Below are 21,636 nucleotides of genomic sequence, written 5' to 3' on the forward strand. Positions count from 1 at the left end.
AGCCTTTTCAGAAAACTGTGACTGTTCTTTGATACTACACTAAAACTCGACAAATGGTTGTAAATCATACACTTGTTCATTAAAATTTTCCATTTTCAATGGATCTTTCACCCAGGCATGATTCTGTAGCATCATGTATTGGTCACCTGAGAAATACTGGTCCAATGAACTCATTGCAGATCTTTCAACCCTTGAAACATTTCATTATGTATGTAAAATGGCATCACCAAAGTGTTTAAGCATTGGAACACTGCCAAGCTCAGAAAGGCAAATACAAATTTTCCAAAACTCTAGTTTTTGCATGAAAGTTCAGATCTTATCATTGATAACAGATACCGTGATTTATTTTCCTCAAAGTGACAGGCTCGCTTCATTATTTTTGAGAAAATGTCTGCCAAATACCTAAGTCTGTAAGTTGTCCATTTAAGTAAAACTGGTGTTGCATGAAAAAAGTGGCTAGTTCATATCAAAACTCAAATAATCATACAGTTTTCCTTGAGATGAACATTGCTCTTCAGAATGCCATGTAAGCGCTTTATGTGTAGTTCCCATCTCATCACATAGAATATTAAAAAGATGTATATTCGAGAATTGCAATTCAATAAAATTAATACTTTGTGCTGATTCATCAAAGACATTCTTAATTGCAAATTTTTTTCTCTTCAGGTAGGTGACGAATACACTGACCACTAGTACAGTCTGGTACACAGACTTAATTCACGCCTAGGTGCCAGCATTTATACCCACCATTGCTTCTGCACCATTAGTGCAAATGTCAACCCAGTGAAAAAGGCAAATGAAGTCCTAGTGTTATTTTTTCAATTGTTTTGACCTCTGAGACCCTTTGAAAGAGTTTCAGAGCCCCTCTGGGGGCCACAGACCATAAATTGAGATCCACTGATTTACGGTTTATGAAGTATTGAATATTTTCTTATAAATACCTTTTTCGGTTCTCACAGTAGCCCTTTGAGATGAGCACTCCTGGGACACCCCCTTTGTAAGGACAAGGTAAATGAGGTTCTAGGAGATGAATTGCCTTGTCCCTGGCCTCAGAGAGCAAGAAACTTAGAGGGACAAAAAGGAAATTCTTATCATCACTCCCATGGATCCTGGTAGAGCATCACGATGGGAAAGGCTTCATCTCCATTCCAGGTCCACCTGTTGATTCCTATGGGCTGCCACTAGCCAGCCTTGGGAGGGAAGGATGTTGCTCAAACAAATGGGTGTATGTGGGGCAGCCCAGTATTGGGGGACAAGTCAAGGCAGCCTTGCGGAGTGGCCCCAGGATCAGGCCATCAGTGGAGCAGACACTCCTCCCCACCTTCTGGGCCCCTGATCTCTGATGAAGACTCATGAAAGATTCTTGGAGGCCGGCATGGCTGTCTTCTCTCTCCATCCGTCTCAAAGACGAGGGATCTGCAGTGCAGACAACAGTGAGGAGGAATACACTAGTAACCATTCATCTTCAGTGTTAGTTATTATTATTTTAGTTTTCAAAGTTGCCCAAGACTTGTCTATCCTGCCAGTGTAAAAACATAGCTCAAGTGGAGAGAGATAAATTAGGAGTCTGGGATTAGCAGCTACAAACTACTGCATATAAAATAGATAAACAACAAGGCCCTATTGTATAGCACAGGGAACAATATCTTGTTATAAACTATAATGGAAAAGAATCTGAAAAAGTGTATATATATGGAACTGAATCAATGTGCTGTACCCCTGAAACTAACACGACGTAAATCAACTATAATCCAATTAAAAAAAGAAACATTTTTTTAAAAAGAGGGTCTTATTAAACTGATAAAGGATAAATGTTAACAGTGATGATATTAAATAAAAGTAACAAAAGTTTACTGATAAAGCAACAAACTACTATATATAAAATAGATACACAGTAAGTTCCTACTGTATAGCATAGGGAACTATATTCAATAACATGTGATAAACTATAATGGAAAGACTGAAAAGGAGTATATATATATTTTATATATATATATATATATATATATATATATATATATATATATACACACATATATAGATGTACGTATAACTGAATCACTTTGCTGTACACCAGAAACTAACACAACATTGTAAATTCACTATACTTCAATTTAAAAAAAGTAAAGGTGAAACAAGAAAAAAACAAAACAAACCATAGCCCAAGCCAGAAGATATGCAGCCTTCCCTATGGCTTTCCTATAGCTACATTCAGGGGTGGGAGATGCTTGGAAGATCCCTAACTCTGTGAGTTTGGGGATCCTGCTCTGCTGGCACATTCCTGGATGGCCTGGGAAGCCAAAGGAAGGAAAGAAAAGTAGGCCACCAAGCATCCCTGGGGCTATGGATCAGCAATGAGGAGACGTGTCAGGCTGGAGAACTCTGTGGAAGAGAAACATAGAATGGGGAGCACTGTGTTTAGGAAGAAGGAAAGAAATGACAGAGACTGTGGGTAAATGACACTTGCACATTTCCTTGGGGCTGAACACCTCCAGTTTTCTCCGTCTTATGTGATCCAGTGGGTCCCCAGGAGGAGGAACTGGTTGCCCAGACAGGCAGCAAATGAAATGGCAGCGACATAGGACACGACTGAAAAATGTCAGAGACTCTCTACAGCCTGGCCAAGACAAGGTCTCTTTTCCAACTTGACTTCAGACCTGTTTTCCAACCCAGGGAGCCAGAGAGACGTGGGGAGACACAGAGACGAGAGACACAGAGAGGCCACAGCAGAGGCCAGAGGAAGTTGGATCCAGACTTCCATCCTTGTCACTTGCCTTAAGTATGTTTCAGCTGGTAGAGAAGAGAAGGCCGAGTGCTGAGGGCAGAACCCACATAGACATGGCATTATTCATCCATCCCGTCAACAAACACAGTTCTGACCACGTGCTGGTGGATTTACTCTCTAACAAAGGAGAAAAACAAGCAAAGCAATGCCTGACAGAGTGCTGGCAGCTCTGACAGATGTACATTGGGGTCAGTGAGGAAGATCAGAGCAGGGACCAATCCCAGCCCTGAGAGGTCAGGGAAGGCTTTAGGGAATGACAGGAACCAAACACGCAAAGTCACGGAGAGAAAGAGTATGTCTGGGTTCAGGGGACCTGCAGTGGCTCCATGTGGCCAAGTTCCAGGTGGAAATGCACAGAAGCCCCAATGTGACCTTGACGTGTTCAAGCAGCACTAACCTGGTGTTCCTGACCTGCATCTTTCCATTGCAAGGACCTGAGACCCATCCAGGACATTCTGCAGTCTTGAGGGAGGGAAGCAAAGTCACAACGCTAGGTACAAGGCACAGTGACAAGGCAAGCACTGGTCCCGGGGTCGGGGGTGGGAGCAACACAAGGGCTCAACGATTGTTTCCACCTCCTCAGTTTCTAGAAGCAGAAGGCAGAGGTTGACTCATAAGGGGAAGGCAGGACACAGGGCTCTAGATGGTGCATGAGGTCAGAGAGTGACACACAGAGAGGGTGACTTAACAGTGGGTCCCCAGAGCCTCCTCAAATATCCCCTGACCAGGGACCCTGTGAGTCATCGCCCAAGAATGGAGGTGGCGAAGAGCCAGCAGCTTTGTGCTTGTGTGTGGGCATGTACGTAGGATGGATCCCAAGAAGTGGAACTCCTGGTACAGAGCTATGCCCCACAGCGCCCCTAGAGGCTGTTCACTTTACACTCCTCCCAGGAACCAGACAATCCATTTCCCTCCATCCTCACCAACACTGGACATTTTACTTCTTCACCAACTGAGAAAAGCTCTTTGACAATCATTTAAGAAGTGTTCACAGGCCTAACTCACAGCACCCACTAGTCAAAGGACAGACCCTCTGATAATAGGAGAGGAACCAGAAATTGTCTCTTGCATGCTCCATACTGGGGATTTTTAACAGGTGTGAGTAGGAGACGTCAGAACTATTCAGTCTTGACTTTGTACATGCACCAACTTTGTCTTCTAGCACTTTGTCTTCTAGTTGTTGCTGATGGGAAGTCTAATTGTAAAATACAGCCTAGATGCAGGCCTAATTTTTGTCATTTGGGGGATTGTGTTGTCTCCAATAGCTTGTTGTTTTGTTTTGTTTTGTTTTATATTCTGCAGTTTTACTCTGATTGTTTAGCTAGGATCTTTTTGGTATATTTTCTTTTGCTTTTGTTTTTTTCAGTTTTGGGTGTTGGTTTCATCCTGCCTTTAACTCAGTGTGATTTTTCTATTTGGAGAATTCATGCTTTTCTCCAGGTCTTGAAAATTCCCTTCCATTATCACTTTGAGACTTGTCTTGGAAGAGTCCTCCCCAACAGTGGGACCATAGTGGTCTTTCTTCAAACATAAGCCCATGTTCCCAGCAGTTGAAGTAAGAAGACCTGTGTGGGAGGGGCTTAGAAATTTCAGCATCTCCACAAGGCAAACAAGTCCTGGTGGGAGGCAGGCTGGCAGTGAGCCCTTTTGGCTGAGGCGCAGGCAGGCGTGTCCAAGAACACGGGCCACGAGATGGTGGGCAAGAACATGAAGCACACGAAGGCAGCCGGAAAGAACATGAATGTGGAGCCTGAAGAGCTCTGTCTCCATCCCAACTGGTGCACCCACTACACAGGTGATTCTGAGCAAGCCCACATCAAGGTCATGATGTAATCATGATGCTCGCATGGCACTTGACCATTTTAAAAGGATCTCATCCGTGTTAACTTTTTGTAATTCACAGCAATGCTGATGGAGACTGGTTACTCCATCTGTAAAATGGAAGTAATGATTCGGCTTCACAGACTTGCTGTAGGGATTGGACTGGGAGAACCTTTGCAAACTGAAGAGTATCAGGTAAACGTAGGATGAGTAGATCAGACTTGTATTTTGCCCAATTACAGATGAGGGTGCTGGGGCTCAGAGGATTTCAGTGACTGGGTAGAGGTCAAGCAGACTTCTAGCAGTCTGGGAACAAACCCACACTTTCCGACTATCCATTTCCACTCCCTTCGCTGTGTTCTCTCTCACTTCTCTTCCCCCCTTTGAGGAACGACAGCCTGGCGGTGAACAGCATGTGGTTTCTGGAGTCAAACGAACCTGGGTTCAAATCTTCCCCGCAGTGGGACCCTGAGCCAGTTACTTAACCTCTCCAAGCCTCAGTTTTCTCCTGTGAAATATGGGGAGCTAATAGCACCATCTCCATCTCACGAGGGGATTCGGCGCGATAACGCAGGTAAAGCATGCTCGTCACGTGGAAAACACTCAAGAAACGAGACCGTTTATAATTATTTTTGCTTCCACAGAAAGCTGAAATGGAGGCAGCTTAACTTAGGGGGAGGGCAGGCTCTCCTAAAAGAGAATCCCTGGAATATTCAAACACAGCCTTCCCTGCCTTTGTGTGGGGGGGTGGGACAGCGGGGGCGGGGGGGGGCGGATCCCAGTGCTTTGGACAAGAGCTGCGCTTCCTGTACACCATGGGGAGGGATGCTGATGATCTTATGTCAAGGTCACATGATGCTCACACACACTTTGCCATTTGCAAAACGTATTCTTCTCCGTTAACTTTTTAAAATTCACAACATGCTGTGATATCCGAGTTGTAATGATAAGAATGTCTTTATTACTATTCATACTTACTGATGAAGAAATAGGGCCACCAGTTTGCAAGGCAAGAACAGAGACACAGATGTAGAGGACAAACGTATGGACACCAACGGGGGAAAGTGGCAGGGGTGGGGTGAGGGGGTGGTGGGATGAACTGGGAGATTGGGATTGACATATATACACTAACATGTATAAAATGGATAACTAATAAGAACCTGCTGTATTAAAAATAAAATTAAATTAAAAAAAAAAGAAACAGTGCTCGCTTCGGCAGCACATATACTAAAATTGGAACGATACAGAGAAGATTAGCATGGCCCCTGCGCAAGGATGACACGCAAATTCGTGAAGCGTTCCATATTTTTAAAAATGTATTTATAGAAAAAAAAAAAAAAAAAAAAGAAACAGGCCCAGAGAAGGTCAATGGTACAGCTTATTAAAAATGCTTCTTAATCTTTCATGGAAACCAGGTTGAAATATTTTTCATTTTGTTTTCCAGTGTCCCTTAGATAACTATCCATCAAAATAAATCCCTTTTAGAACTTAGTGGCAGATAAAGACCCAGATAATTAGAAGTCTATGACGTGGATTTATTTTCCCCTTTGGTCTTGGCAATCAGAAGACTATGGGAGATATTTAGTTCTCAATCTCAGTAGTTATATATTTTGGTATTTTGCACTCTGCTAGGACCAGGGAAGACTATGAGAAATGGAGGGCAAGAGTCTGTGCTCTGCAGCAATTACAATTTTGTGGGACAGCTAAGTGGTAGCCCAAGACCCACCCAGTGGATGCCATGTGGGGACTTCCCTAGGCTGGGCAGCTTGGTTCATCTCAAGGTGCTTGGACTGGGGCTTCTGATAACCCCTGGCCCTCGTGTCCACTCTTTCCATAGACTTCCTGAAGTCCTGTAGCCAGGACAGCAGTGCTCAGACCTCTGGCCTTTTGTAAATATGCATCAGACAGGAACCAAAGAGAAGAAAGCAAGCCCTCAAGACCGCCCTGCGTGGTGCAGGGTCAGGAGCTCTACAGCCAACAAAGAATTCCCTTCCACAAGCCTCCCAGCCAGCTTCTGGAATTGAAATCCACAGGCTCGACATCTCACCAAGGCAGTCCATGCTGGGAAGAATGAAATTAGGGCCTGTGAGTGGGCCGGGGATCACTTAAGAGGCCAGAAGCTCCCAATTTCTTCTCAGCAGTCTCTGCTTGACTGGACTTGGAGATTCTGAGATTTTGTTTGATTTCAGTCGTGCTGCGTTTCCAACACACCAAAGACCCCCCCGCCTGTCTCCAGTGATGCCATGGGCTCGGGGCCCTCACCCCAGATCGCCTGCCTTTCCAGGTGGGTCATGACCGTGGGAGGGGCCCGGACCCCCTGAGCTCCTGAAATGTGTTCCAGTCGCCAGCTTTCTCACAGCAAAGCTGTTTCTTCCAGCAAGTGAAGCCTGCAGTTGATTTATGGCTCATTTTCAGGACACAATACTGTAATTTTGTGAAATGATAGTAGTATCGATTCCAGAAGATTTTCTCTTTGCTGAAACCCCGGGGCTGAGGTGCTAAATGGAGCCTCGTTGTGAGGAACAGCATTTCACACATCATCGATTTCACCGGTCGGATCCTCCACTTTGATTCAACTGTCGAGGGCCCCCATCAAGCTCTTTGTTGCCCCGTTCACAGGCCCTGATTTCTGCAGAGGGCATTGACTGTCATTATACAGCCGACTTGCCAACGATGCAGAGGGTCCAAACAGGGTCATAAGGAACGTATTCACTTTGGTTGTTGGGACACTCAAGGCCACTGTGAGGAATGGCTTTTGGGTCCTCATTCTAAGTACATTTACGGTCTTCTTCTAGCTCTGATCTCAAGATGGGAAAGGAAGTACTCCGTTCAGGATTGAAAACAAAACAGAATGAGGGAATCAGTGAATGAATGAATGAAAGAGAGAGAGAGAGGGAGAAAGAGAATAGAGGAGAGGAGGGAAGAACAGACAGAGAAACAAGGGAGGAAGACAGAGAGAGAGGGAGGGAGGGAGCAAGAAAACTCTAAATCCAGAACAAGCACTGTCAGGGCAGCGTAAGCCATGATTTTGAGCAGAATTGAACTACCTGCCAGTTCCAGCATTAGTATGAGATTCTTTGTGGTGGAGTTTGAGAAGGAGGCTCCCTGTCAGAATCACGGGGCTATCTTCCCATTATCCTCAGTACTGGCCAGAAATATTTTAAAACACAAGATACCATGCTGGGCTTCTCAGCTGAAAGGAGATTGGTGATTTTGTCGGGCGGAACTACAGCAGTCTGGAAGATTATTAAAGGGTTATAAATTAGGTGTGACAGGCTAAAGGTGCTGGGATATTAAGACTGGAAGAAGAAGTTTTTGGGGGTGTCTTGATGGGTAAAATCTGCTTTCAGTGTCCAGGTGGAAGGAGATGGCACCATGATCCCACTAATTTATTCCCTCAGCAGATACTTATTGATCATCTATTATGAGCAGACACCACTCGTTTTTCTGGAGCTTACAGACTAGAAGGGGAAGTAAATATTAAATGAATTAATTCAAATGTGATTACAATATGCCCTAAATTTTTTAAGGAAGAAAGCTAAGTTCTACGAGAGAGAAGCAGGGGGCCCCAATTAGTTGGGGGTGGGCCCAGGGTCAGAGAAATCCCTCCAGATCTGAGGAATGAGGAGAGTTTAGCAGATGCCGCTGAGAAGGGCTGGTCCCTGCGTTTGTGAAGTCCCCAAGCTGGTTGCTTTTGAGGGGCCACAACAAGGGTAGAAGCTGGGGGGAAGGAGGGGAAGGGCAAATTCGGCCATGGGGGAGGGGGAGTGAAGACTGGAGGGCAGAATGAGCAGTAATCAGGAGTCTGAAGGTTGTCCTGAGTATGATGGGACAGGATGCCATTGGTGGGTTTTAAACAGGGGATGGTATCCTTTGCTGTGTAAAAGCTTTTAAGTTTAAGTAGGTCCCATTTGTTTATTTTTGTTTTTAGTTTCATTACTCTAGGAGGTGGATCCAAAAATATACTGCTGCAATTTATGGCAAAGAGTGTTCTGCCTATGTTTTCCTCTAAGAGTTTTATAGTGTCCAGTCTTACATTTAGGTCTTTAATCCATTTTGAGTCTATTTTTGTGTGTGGTGTTTGAGAATGTAGTAATTTCATTATTTTACATATAGCTCTCCACTTTTCCCAGCACCATTTATGGAAGACTGTCTTTTCTCCATTGTAAATTCTTGCCTCCTTTGTCATAAATTAATTGACTGTAGATGTGTGGGTTTATTCTGGGCTTTCTATCCTGTTCCTTTGATCTATAAGTCTGTCTTTGTGCCAGTACCATACTGTTTTGATTATTGTAGCTTTATAGTATAGTCTGAAGTCAGGGAGCCTGATTCTTCCAGCTTTGTTTTGTTTTCTCTAGGTTGCTTTGGCTATTCAGGGTCTTTTGTATTTCCATATGAATTTTAAAATTTTTGTTCTAGATCTGCAAAAAGTGCCATTAGTAATTTGATAGGGATTGCATTGAATCTGTAGATTGCCTTGGGTCGACCCATAGAATAAGAGAAAATATTTGCAAATGATGTGAACGACAAGGGATTAATCTCCAAAATATGCAAACAGCTCATGCAGCTCAATATCAAAAAAACAATCAACCCAATCAAAAAATGGGCAGAAGATCTAAACAGACATTTCTCCAGAGAAGACATACAGATGTCCACGAAGCATATGAAAAGATGCTCAACATCACTAATTATAAGAGAAATGCAAATCAAAACTACAATGAGATATCACCTCACACTGGTAAAAATGGCCATCATCAAAAAGTCTACAAACAATAAATACTGGAGAGGGTGTGCAGAAAAGGGAACCCTCCTACACTGTTGGTGGGAATGTAAATTGGTATAGCCACAATGGAGAACAGTATAGAGGTTCCTTATAAAACTAAAAATAGAGCTACCATATGCTCCAGCATTCCCACTCCTGGGCATACATCTGGAGAAAACCATAATTAGAAAAGATAAATGCACCCCAATGTTCACAGCAGCACTATTTACAGTAGCCAAGACATGGAAGCAACCTAAATGTCCATCGACAGATGAATGGATAAAGAAGATGTGGTACATATAGACAATAGAATATTACTCAGCCATAAAAAAGAACAGAATAATGCCATCTGCAGCAACATGGATGGACCCAGAGTTTATCATACTAAGTGAAGTAAGTTAGACAAAGACAAATATCATATGATATCACTTATATGTGGAATCTAAAAAAAATACAAATGAACTTATTTACAAAACTGAAACAGACTGAAAACAAACGTATAGTTACCGAAGGGGAAAGGTGGGGGGAGGGATAAATTAGGAGGTTAGGATTAACATGTACACACTACTATACATAAAATAGAGGTACTTTCCTGGTGGTGCAGTGGTTAAGAATCCACGTGCCAATGCAGGGGACACAGGTTCAAGCCCTGCTCCAGGAAGATCCCACATGCCACGGAGCAACTAAGCCCATGTGCCACAACTACTGAGCCTGTGCTCTAGAGCCTGTAAGCCACAACTACTGAAACCCATGTGCCTAGGGCCTGTGCTCCACAACGAGAAGCCACCACAGTGAGAAGCCCGAGCACCACAACGAAGAGCAGCCCCCGCTCGCCGCAACTAGAGAAAGCCTGCGTGCAGCAACAAAGACGCAACGCAGCCAAAAAATAAAATAAAATAAAATAGATAATCAACAAGGACCTACTGTATAGCACAGGGAACTCTATTCAATACTCTGTAATAACCTATATGGGAAAAGAATCTGAAAAAGAATAGGTATATGTGTACGTATAACTGAATCACTTTGCTGTACACCTGAAACTAACACAACATTGTAAATCAACTATACTATAATATAAAATAGAAACTAAAAAAATAAGTGAACAGGGGATGGTATGATTTGATTTGCCTTTCAAAAAATACCTCTCAAGCCATAGAGTGCAAACTGGGTTGGAGGGGAGCTAGAGAAGTGGGGAGGCCAGTTAGAGGGTGGCTTTGGTCACCCAGGCAAACGATGATGGTGGCTGTGCCCGAGGTGAGAAGGAAAGACAGGGAGAGACTGGAGCTCTAACTTGAGGTGAGTGGACAGGACTAGGCGATGGGTTGGCCATGGGAAAGACAGGGCAAAGGAGAGGGCTCTGAGAACTCTAGTGGAGGTGTCATTTCCTACAAGTGGGAAGACTGAAGGGTTGAAGAAGACAGAAAAGCTTCCCTCCCAACCCTGGAAGCCCACAGGTGCTCCTCTGTGCATCCAGGATGCACGCTTCCAACGAAGAGATTGCCCCACTTCTGCAGACTTGGTGATTGGCCTGTCCACCAGCTCCCTGGTTCCCACACCCACCTGCTGGAGTGGGTGGGCTGAGTGGCACTGAGGAGATGGCCCTGCCAATGCCAGGGCTTCAAACCCTGCCAGAGAAGAAGCCCACAAATCAGTAACATGGAAGGAGGAGCCGGATGGGACTGAGCTTTGTAAAAATATATTAATATCCTCTGTGGTCACTTCAAGACACTTGGGAGAGGAGTCCCGAGTCACTGCAGGACTCATTACGGGACCATGATTTTGATCATTTATTTACATAACCTACTTTTAAAAACTCGTACAGCCACATCCTACTGACCAGACTGTTATAACTCTGTTGGATCCAAGAATCAGAATTGCAAAGTAGGAAAGAGCCTGAGAGGTCACCCATTCCAAATCCTTCTCTCCACCTGAATCCCTTGTGGTCTCCCACTAGGGATGGTCATTCTAAATCAGGTAGTTCCAAGCATCCTACAAGCGACTCAAGGCAACATGACCCACCCGTGGCAGCATTAGACTGTCTATGCAGCGGTTTCCAAATTTTTAAACTGCAGGCCACAATGCGAAATACATTGACATGTCATCCCACCACACACACACACACACACACACACACACACACACACTACCCTGAAAAGCACTCTGCATGCAAAACACTCTGATATTTTACTGCATGCAAAGCACTGTGATATTTTCTATTCTGCTTCATTGTAAAAACTAGTGGTCTCAGTTCACCAAATGGATTTTATAGCTAATGGGTTTTGACCTAAAATTTAAAAAGCACTAGCCTAGAGTACAAAACTCCAAATGCTCAGGTGTCAAGCAGACAGAACAACAAACGCAATTCTATGCTTCCTTGGTTTCTCTGTTCGATTTAATTCCTTGGAAGCAGTCAGATTTTGATTTATATTTTGTTTTAAACAAACATAACTAATTTGGCTTTTACTTCTTCCTTTTGGGGGATATTTCTCCTCCATAGAAAAGTTGTTGGTGCTTTTATCACCTTGTCTTGGATGCTTCTCTATGATATAGAATGTAACCATCCACTAAAATTACAGTTGCTTTATGTGGGCAATTGATGCCTTATTGAACGCAAAGTTTCTTTAAAAAAAAAAAAAAGTCATGTCAATAATTGGTCAGGGCTGCAAATGATGTGACCGACAAGGGCTTAAAAAAAAAAGCACATGAAAAGATGCTCAGTGTCGCTAATTGTTAGAGAAATGCAAATCAAAACTACAGGGAGGTACTACCTCACACCAGTCAGAACAGCCATCATTAAAAAGCCTACAAATAACAAATGCTGGAGAGGGTGTGGAGAAAAGGGAACCCTCCTACATTGTTGGTGGGAACGTAAGTGGGTGCAGCCACTGTGGAAAACAAGTATGGAGGTTCCTAACAAAACTAAATATAGAATCACCATATGATCCAGCAATCCCATTCCTGGGCATACAGCCAGACAAAACTATAATTCAAAGAGATACATGCACCCCTATGCTCATAACAGCACTATTCACAATAGCCCAGACATGGAAACAACCTAAATGTCCATCACCAGATGAATGGATAAAGAAGATGTGGTACATATATATATATATATAATGGAATATTACTCAGCTATAAAAAAGAATGAAATAATGCCATTTGCAGCAACATGGATACAATTAGAGACTATCATGCTTAGTGAAGTAAGTCAGGAAGAGAAAGACAAACACCATATGATATCACTTATATGTGGATTCTAAAATATGACACAAATGAACCTATCTGTGAAATAGAAACAGACTCACAGACAGAGAAGAGACTTGTGGTTGCCAAGGGGGAGGGGTTTGGGGAGGGATGGAGTGGGAGGTTGGCGCTAGCAGATGTAAACTATTATATATAGAATGGATAAACAACAAGGTCCTACTGTATAGCACAGAGAACTATATTCAATATTCTATGAAAAACCGTAATGGAAAAAAAAAAAAAAGTAGGAGGTTGTTAAGTAAAAGGTTGTTATTTAACATAAAAAAATAATAATTGGTCAGGGTGATCTCTTGGTTTCCGAGTTATTTTCATTCTCAAGAAAAATGTTTTGTGACTGTCCAAGGAGGGGGAAATGGTAAGAATATGGATCTGGGTTCAGAAACTATTTTAATAAATAGACATTTTAAATTTGGATTTGTTTAAGCAGATACCAGTTCTCCTGAGCTGATGCCACCAATCTGAATGCAGCCAAGTGCTGGGAGCCTGGGGGAGAGACGCAGAGAAATGGGGGCCTGGGGAGAACATTGCAGAGTCAGCTTATGTTTGGCATCAGTCTGGCCTGACCTTTAGACACAAATGCAATATACCTTATATTCTTAGTTGGCTTAATTTTTAAAATAAGGCCTTTTTATTTCAAAGAGAGATGTATTGTAGAAAATGTTACCAATACTAACAAAGCATAAGAAAAACAAAAAAGGAAGGAAGGAAGGAGAGGAGGGAGGGAAGGAGGGAGGGAGAAACTAAGGAAGAGAGAAAAGAGAAAAAGAAAATGAAACTCAACCAAAATCCCATCCCCTGGAGAAAACCACTCATAACATTGTGGTGTATATCTGTCAGTTAATTCCTCAAATCGCTTCTGATCTCACGCACACAAGTTTTTCCAGATTAGTTCTTGTTCTTTCAGCTCAATAAAATTCTCCTCGCCTTCTCTCTGACCTAAGAGCTTCACTTGAATTCTAGTTTTACAGGCTTGTGAAGGCGAATGAGCTATGACTGCATCTCATCAGCCTTTCTTTAATATACATATGGGGGTGGATACAAAACCTTTGACTCACTCCAAACTCAGCCTTGGTCCAGAAATTCCTCTATAGCGTGGGGAGTGGAATGAACTGACACCTAAGTTGCTGTTGTTTTCCACTGGACTTCTAAAACAAAGAACTCCCTAAATCTTATTAATATTATACCCCCAAGATCTATCACCATGCCAGGCACATAGTAGGTGCTCAATAAATGTTTGTGGAGTTCAACTCAAAAATGCTGAGTTCATTACTAAGTCACTCTCAAGGGCAGAGAATATTTATTTAGCCCAGGCAACTGGGCTTTTAGAATACATGAGTCAGGCTAGAGTGATCAACCTCCCCAAAAAAATAAAATAAAGGAGGTTTCAATCTTGTCTGTTGGACTGCCAAGAAAGCCATTATATTCCCTGATGGGAATCGAAGATTCTCTGGTCTCAAGATGGCAGAAGACCTTCCAAGGCCCTGTGCAGAAATACAGCGGAGATGTTCACCCTGGAGGGCTCTGGGACATCCAGGCCCAAACCCTCATGGAGACCGGGGTGTCAGCTGGGAGTTAAAGGGAGATTCCTACACCTCTCTCCCTCTCTTGTCTAAAAACATTGGCTGAGAGTTTGGCCTCATTCTTGTAACAGGGACAGGTTTAGCACATTTCTCATAGTTCGTGTCTTCTCTTTAATCTCCTTCAATCTGCAATGGCCTTTACGTCTTTGGCTCGGATTTTCAGGCTCTATCATTTGTTCTGGGCTTCACAGGTCTATCTGCTGTTGGGTCCGTTGGCATGAACTCATGAGCTTACTTCTTAAGCTGGGTGCTGTCTCTGGCTGCTAAGATTAGCCATGAGGCAACTAGCTTCTAGTTACTAGTGCCTGCCCTATGACATCTTTTATAATTGATTTAGGGAAATTCAACCCCTAGAGCTTGCTCCTTTCAAGATCAGTTTCTTCCCAATGACTGCTGCCATCATACACCCAGCTAATTTCATGGGGTAGCGGATGCTCTTTGGACGGCTTCCTCATTGACCCCCAGGCTGGCTCCCCCAGGTGCTTTCATTCCCAACAACCAGCACCTGCTAGGTTTTCTTGGAAAGCTGCCCTCAGGCTTCTGGAGCCCCTTTGCCTGTGTGCATGGCAAACAGGAGGTGCCTGGATATTTGTCTTTCCCCAGAGTCAGCCCTTAGCCAATGGCCCATGAGTATGGGAGTAAAGACCCTACGGCTCCTTTGCCCCCAGTTGGCAAGACCTACACTGTAGCAGAGCCTCCTGCAGGACGAGGCAAAGCTACCCTTCCTGGGACTCCGCTTGTTATAGCACCTTTGCCTGGCCCCCTTCCCTTCTCCATCCTGTTTCCTCACTCTCCTGTCAAAAGTTCCTGGCAACACTTCCTATAAATCCCTTGCACATGAATCCCCATCTCAAGTTGGGCTTCTGAGAATCCCAGCCTAATACATCCGGCAGCATGGAATACCTGAAGTCTCAGTGGTGGCCCATAGGCTAGATTCAGCCACATGCATGTTTTACTGGCCACTGGGGGCTAGCCGGCCTACACAGTGGGCGTTAATTTTATTTAAATTATTTGTTGACATATGTTAAGCTGGGGAAAAGGAATCAAAACATGGAGGACATATTCGAGAGGTTACATGAGGAAAACCAGCAAGTTTTCTTATCCCTGAAGCTCAAAAGGGATCCTCAGGCAAGGCGAGCACGACAGAGGCAGAGGGAGAGAGGCCATGGGGTCTCAGGCGCTGGAACCAGACCTGAATGGTGTCAACAGAGAGCTGTGGAGGCAACATCTGGAGCCAGCAGCCAGCATGACCTCCCAGGAGTCATGTGGAGGCTGAGGCAATGCTCACCATCTGACCAGGGTCTCCTGGGAGAGCATCCCACCCGGACCATTCTGAGGACCAGTGCCAGCTGTTCTGCGACGAGCATCCAGCACGTCCCCAGTGACACCTCCCCGAGCCCCATGACTCTGCTGGTTCCTATCTGCCTTGCCCTGTGGGTACCCTCGTCATGTTCAGAATCCCAGGATGCTCACAGGCCCTGCGCACCTGGAGGAGTGGTGGGGAGGGAGGGCCCCAGGAGGGCTAAGGCATGGGAGGGTTGCATGGGACAATTCAAGCTCAAACCCCTCTCCCGCCCAGAGCCTGGACAGTGGCAACACCCTTCTTTCTTCTCTTGTAGCCAGTAGTATCATTCCATCTCATGACCTGATTAGCTTTTAACCTGATCCTTGATCAGCTCTGTTTGAGGACCAAGTCCAGCTATAAATATCTCAGCAAGTGACCTTCCCTACCCAGAAAATTCAGGTAGAAAATTATTCCAGGCTCATCCGATGCTGCTCCAAAGACCTTGATGCGAGAGGTCGGGGTGTGGGTGGAGAAGCTGAAACCCTTAGCCTGATGGCCTCGGTTTGCAGTGCAAACTTGCAAACCTGGGCTCTGCACAGATCTCCTCCACTCGTGGCCTCATGGGTCTCCCTAGCCCCACGGCGGTCCCTGCACAGTGACGGACTCCCCTCTTGGACTTATTACCCCAGGGAGGATAACCTGGGCTGAGGAAGCAGCTGAGACCATAGAGCATAAACTTCTGCTTTCAAGTGCAGCCTGGTGAGACCCTAAGTAGAGGGCACACACAGCTTGTGAACTAAGTTGGAGGGCTGGGGTTGATTGATCCCTATTACAGATAGAAACCAAGTTTAGCCCTTGGCATGCTCCCGGAGGGGAGGCACAGCTACAGGCTTAGGGCCAGGTGAAGGCTTGCCAGTGTGCTTCAGCCAAAGGCCTCCGGGATCCCCTGCAATATAACAAGCTGGACTTATTACTCATCACAGGGAGGGAGCGCACACAACATGGGGGACCATGGGGGCGTCCCGGTAAAAGGGTGTTGGGAAGGACTTATGGTAGGACTTGGAGAGGGTTTGAGGAAGCTGGGCTTTGCTCTGGACTAGATGCTGTCAGGAAGTGGGCAACCACTCTCTGATTGGGTATCTTAATAAATCACATCTAGAGGAATGGCAGACCAGAGTGAGCCTCCAGGTATAATTGGGAAAGAAGCAGCCATCACTCATATCAGCCAGGATAGGGGATGCTTGGTGATTCTTGTGGTTTGAACGATGCTCATATTTTGTCTATGTTTGGACATTACTAGAGAGTGACCTTGTTTTTATTTTGATCCATCATGGTCACTGAGAGGTCTCATCTGCTGTTGATGTGAACATTTCTATATTCCAAGGAGAACACCCACACCAGCTCAGGAGCAACGCCAAGGCCTAGCTATAGCCCCAGGCCAGCTCCAGGAGGACAGGGGTTGCTTTTTTGTCTGGCTTCTTTCACTTTCCATAATGTTCTCAGGGTTCATCCATGCAGTAGCATGTATCCATACCTTTCCTTTTTATGGCTGAATAATACTCCACTGTATGGATAGATCACATTTGTTTATCCATTCACCTGCTGATAAACACTTGGGTTGTCTACACATTTGGGCTATTATGAATAATGTTCATATAAACATTAATATACAGGTTCAATTGTTTCCACGTTTTGGCTCTTATGAATAATGCTGGTATGAACATTCGTGTCCAATTTGTACAAGTTTTCATTTCCCTAGGGTATATAACCTAGGAGTGGAATTGTTAGGCCATGTGGCAACTCCATGTTTAATGTTCTGAGGAACTGACAGTATTTTTCAAAGCAGCTGTACCATTTTACACTCCTAGTGTATGAGCTCCAATTTCTTCATATCCTCACCAATACTTGTTAGTATCTGTCTTTTTGATTATAGCCATCCCGGGGGGCATGAAGTGGTATTTCATTGTAGTTTTGATTTACATTTCTCCCGTGACTAATGATGTTGAGCATCATTTCATGCGCTTCTTGTCCATTTGTATATCTTCTTTGGAGAAATATCTATTCAAATCTTTGCCCATTTTAAAATTGGGTTGCCTTTATTGTTGAGTTGCAGGGTTTTTTAAATATATTATTCACACAGGTCTCTTATCAGGTATATGATTTGCAAAAATTTTCTCCCATTCTGTGGGTTTGTCTTTTCACTTTCTTAATGGTGTCCTTTGAAGCACAAAATTTTTAATTTTGATGATGCAATCTGTCTATTTTTTTGGTCATTTATAAGGTTTAGTGTCATGTCTAAGAAACCATTGCTTAATCCAAGGTCATGAAGATTTGCTCCTATTTTTTCTTCTAAGGGTGCTATAGCTTTACCTCTTATATGTAGGCTTAAGATCTATTTTAAGTTAAATTTTGTAAATTGGATGAGATAGGGGTTCAAGTTCATTCTTTTGCATGTGGATATTCAGTGGTTCCAGCACCATTTGTGGAGAAGACGATCCTTCTTCCATTGAATTGCCTTATATTTCTGCCTCATTGATGCCAGGTAGGGAGAGAGGCTCAGTTCCCCACTGGGCAGGGGATCAGGATAACGGGGGAAGGGAGAGGCTGAAGGGTAGTGGTATGGAAAATCAATTGACCATGAATGCAAGGACTTATTTCTTGACTCTCAATTCAATTCCATTGATCTACATGTCTATCCTTATGTCAGTACTACACTGTCTTGATTACCATAACATTGTAGGATGTTTTGAAATTGGGAACTTTGTTCTTTTTCAGGGTTGCTTTGGCTATTTTGGGTCCTTTGTATTTCCATGTGATTTTTAAGATCAGCTTGTCAATTTCCACAACTAAGACAGCTGGAATTTTGATGAGGATTATATTGAATCTGTAGATCTACCTGGGCACTATTGCCAACCATATTAAGTCTTCTGATCCACAACATGAGATCTTTCCATTTATATCATTTTTCTTTCATTACTTTCAACAATGTTTTGCACTTTTTTAGTGTACAAGTCTTACACTTCTTTTGTTAAATTTATTCCTAAGTATTTATTCTTTTTAATGCTCATGTAAATTTAATTGTTTTAATTAATTTTATTTTTGGATTGTTCATTGCCAGTGCGTAGAAATCCAATTGATTTTTGTATATTGATTTTGTATCCTGAAACTTTGCTGAAATCATTTATTAGTTCTAGTATTTTTTTTATTCTCTAGGATTTTCTATATATAAGATCACATCATTTGCAAATAGAGATAGTTCTACTTCTTTCTTCTAATCTGAAAGGCTTTTAATTACTTTTCTTGCCTAATTGCCCTGTCTAGAACCTCCAGTATAGTGTCATACTGAAGTGGTGAGAACAGACATTCTTGTCTTATTCCTGATCTTAGGGAGAAAGCTTTGAGTCTTTCGTCATTAAATATGATGTTATCTGTGGGCACCAGATAAACTCAACCAAAAAGTTTTAGTTTCTGGCCTTTCTGTCTAGTTAAAACAGACCCCTCACAGTTAAACATAAATTTTCTCTAGGATCTTCATAATTTTATTTTTTATTTCACTTAGTATTTTTCAGTTCTATAATTCCCTTTTGGGTCTCTTTTTTAAAAAAAAATAACTTCTATTTCTTTGCTGAGATTTTCTATTTTTTAAATTTGCTTCATGAGAATGTTTCAATACTTGTTGATGTATTTTCATGATAGCTGCTTTATAGTCTTTGTCAGATAATTCCAACATCTGATTCATCTCAGTATTAGTGTCATTAGTATCAGTGTCTCATTCAAGTTGTGATTTTCCTGGTTGCTGGTGTGATAAGTGAGTTTTCTCTTGTGTCCTGGACACTTTGGATATTATATTATGAGACTCTGGACCCTATTTGATCTTATTTTTTAGCAGGCAGTCCTGCTGTGGAGGTGTGACATGTAGATCTCCTCTCTGGGCTCCACTGACACTACCCCAGCAAAAGCAGAACACTGATTCTCACTGCCTCATTGCAGACAGATGGAGTGAAAGCTTAGCTGCCCCTGGTCCCATGGAGAGCTTCCCAGTGGAAGTGGGGTACTGACGGGCACCACCTTTTTGCCTCTAAGTAAGTGTGTAAGTTTGGCTCCCCACTGGGCCCCCCAGACATCAGGAGAGGAGACAGGGGTGGGGTGGGAACAGAGTGCCAACAAATCCCACCTCCCACCATTCAATCCATTTCATGATGCCAGGTGGGCTTGGTAGTCCAACCCTCCATTGGGCCTGCTGACGCCCAGGGGAGAAGGTGAAGGGTGGAGGGACAAGCATTGCCTGGCAGCACCTCATTAAGCCTTGTACTGCTGGGTAGGGCTAGAGGATCAGCACACCCCTGGACCACCCTGACATTACCCAGGCAGGGGAATCAGAGCACTGCCTCCCTCTACTGGTGGGGGATGGAAGATCAGCTCCCCAGCCAGTCCCAGCAGGGGAAAAGAAATAAGTTGCCTACTTCCACTCAGTAGGGAATAGATCAGCTGCCCTGCTAGCAGGAGAACTGGAGTTCTCCTCCTGTTTCCATCCTGTGCAGGAAGGAAAATTGCTTCCCTGTTGGCCCGGCCCACTGACACCACCAGAGCACACCAGAGGGGAATCAGAGCGCAGAGGTTCTTAGGCAGTCTGCCTTTTCTCCACCTTTCAGAGTCTTCCTATGCAAAGGTGTTGTGATTTTTAGTTGTAAGAGGGAGGAACTGGGAGGAATGGGGCTATTCCATCTTGGCTGGAGATGGAAGTTTCATGATTTTATTTTTTACACTGAAGTCTTTAACACATCTGGAATTTATTTTCATATGAAGCGTAATGTAAGAGTCCAACTTTATCTCCCTCCTGATGGATAATCAGTGATGTCACTGTAACTTATCAAATAAAACATCATGGTCTCATTCCATCTAAACACCACCTGTTCTATACATTAAATTACAATATATACTAGGATATATTTTTAGCTTCCTTATTCTGTTTCACCTATTCCCTTGTTATTACTATACTGTTTGGACAACAAGAGTCTTGTAATATATTTTACCATCAAGGGAGGCAAGTACACCGTTACTCTCCTTCATTTTCAGATGATTCCTGGTTATCCTTGGATATATACCCTTCTTTATGCACTTTATAAGGCCATTGTGTTATGAAGGTTAACCTCAGCAAGCTGGAAATGGCCTGAGCTGTTTTACTGAAATAAGAGTTGAGTCTTCATGGCATTGACCCCCTGGTAAAGGCATGAGATGTCCTGATTAATAATGTTGTTCTGTAACCATGGTTCACAGATGCCCTTTCTGCTTCTGTTTCATAGACTAAACCTATGGTCATGCCTAAGTTCAGAAGGGCAAAGGGATACTGGTGACTATTAATACACCTGTTGTACTAGTCTACTTGGGCTGCCATAACAAAATGCCATAGACTGGGTGGCTTAAACAACAGACATCTTTTTTCTCATACTTCTAGAGGCTAGATGTCCAAGACTGAGGTGCCAGGCTTGGTTTCTGGTGAGACCTCTCTTCCTAGCTTGTAGACAGCCGCCTTCTCTCTGGGGCCTCACATGGCCTTTCCTCTGGGCTCTTGTGGAGAGAGAGAGGTGTCTGGTGTCTCTGCCTCTTCTTCTAAGGACACCCATCCTACTGGAGTAGGGTCCTATCTCCAAAAACATCACACTGGGGACTGGGGCTTCAACTTATGAATTTGCTGTTGGGGGAAGGGGGACACAGCTCAGTCCATAACACCTATAAATGGATGCTGTGGTGATTGCCCAGATCCTCCTTCTGGACTGGGTACCCTTTTCCCACAGTTGCTAATGACTCATAGCTGAGTCCCTCTCCAGGAATTTCCCAAGGCCAAAGGGAACTGCCTCACCCAATGTCATACCCCCATTCTGGGGGCATCTTGCCTCCAACTGGGACAACTCCAGGGCTTCAGTGTAGGACTGGCTGAGGTCACAGCCCATCTCCTCCCTCTGCCCGCTGTCGCTTCCTCTCTCTCCACCCCACAGGGGTTGATCCCAATAAATTCCCAATAAACTTGCTATGTGTTCATCTCCATCTCAGAGTCTGGCTCCTGGGAACCTGACCTAGGACAAGCCAAGTCCACCTGACTTGAAAGCACAAGCTCTTAATTGCTAGTCAATTCCACTCT

General features: G+C 43.8%; 1 non-coding gene across 1 annotated transcript; it reads left to right on the top strand.

The window, feature by feature from the left end:
• Positions 1 to 5,809: 5,809 nt before the first annotated feature.
• Positions 5,810 to 5,916, top strand: LOC132375513 (U6 spliceosomal RNA). Its single transcript, XR_009506057.1, has one exon. It is a non-coding gene; the product is annotated as a U6 spliceosomal RNA (small nuclear RNA).
• Positions 5,917 to 21,636: the final 15,720 nt, after the last annotated feature.

The sequence above is a fragment of the Balaenoptera ricei genome, chromosome 11, assembly GCF_028023285.1.
Source record: "Balaenoptera ricei isolate mBalRic1 chromosome 11, mBalRic1.hap2, whole genome shotgun sequence".
NCBI lineage: Eukaryota > Metazoa > Chordata > Mammalia > Artiodactyla > Balaenopteridae > Balaenoptera > Balaenoptera ricei.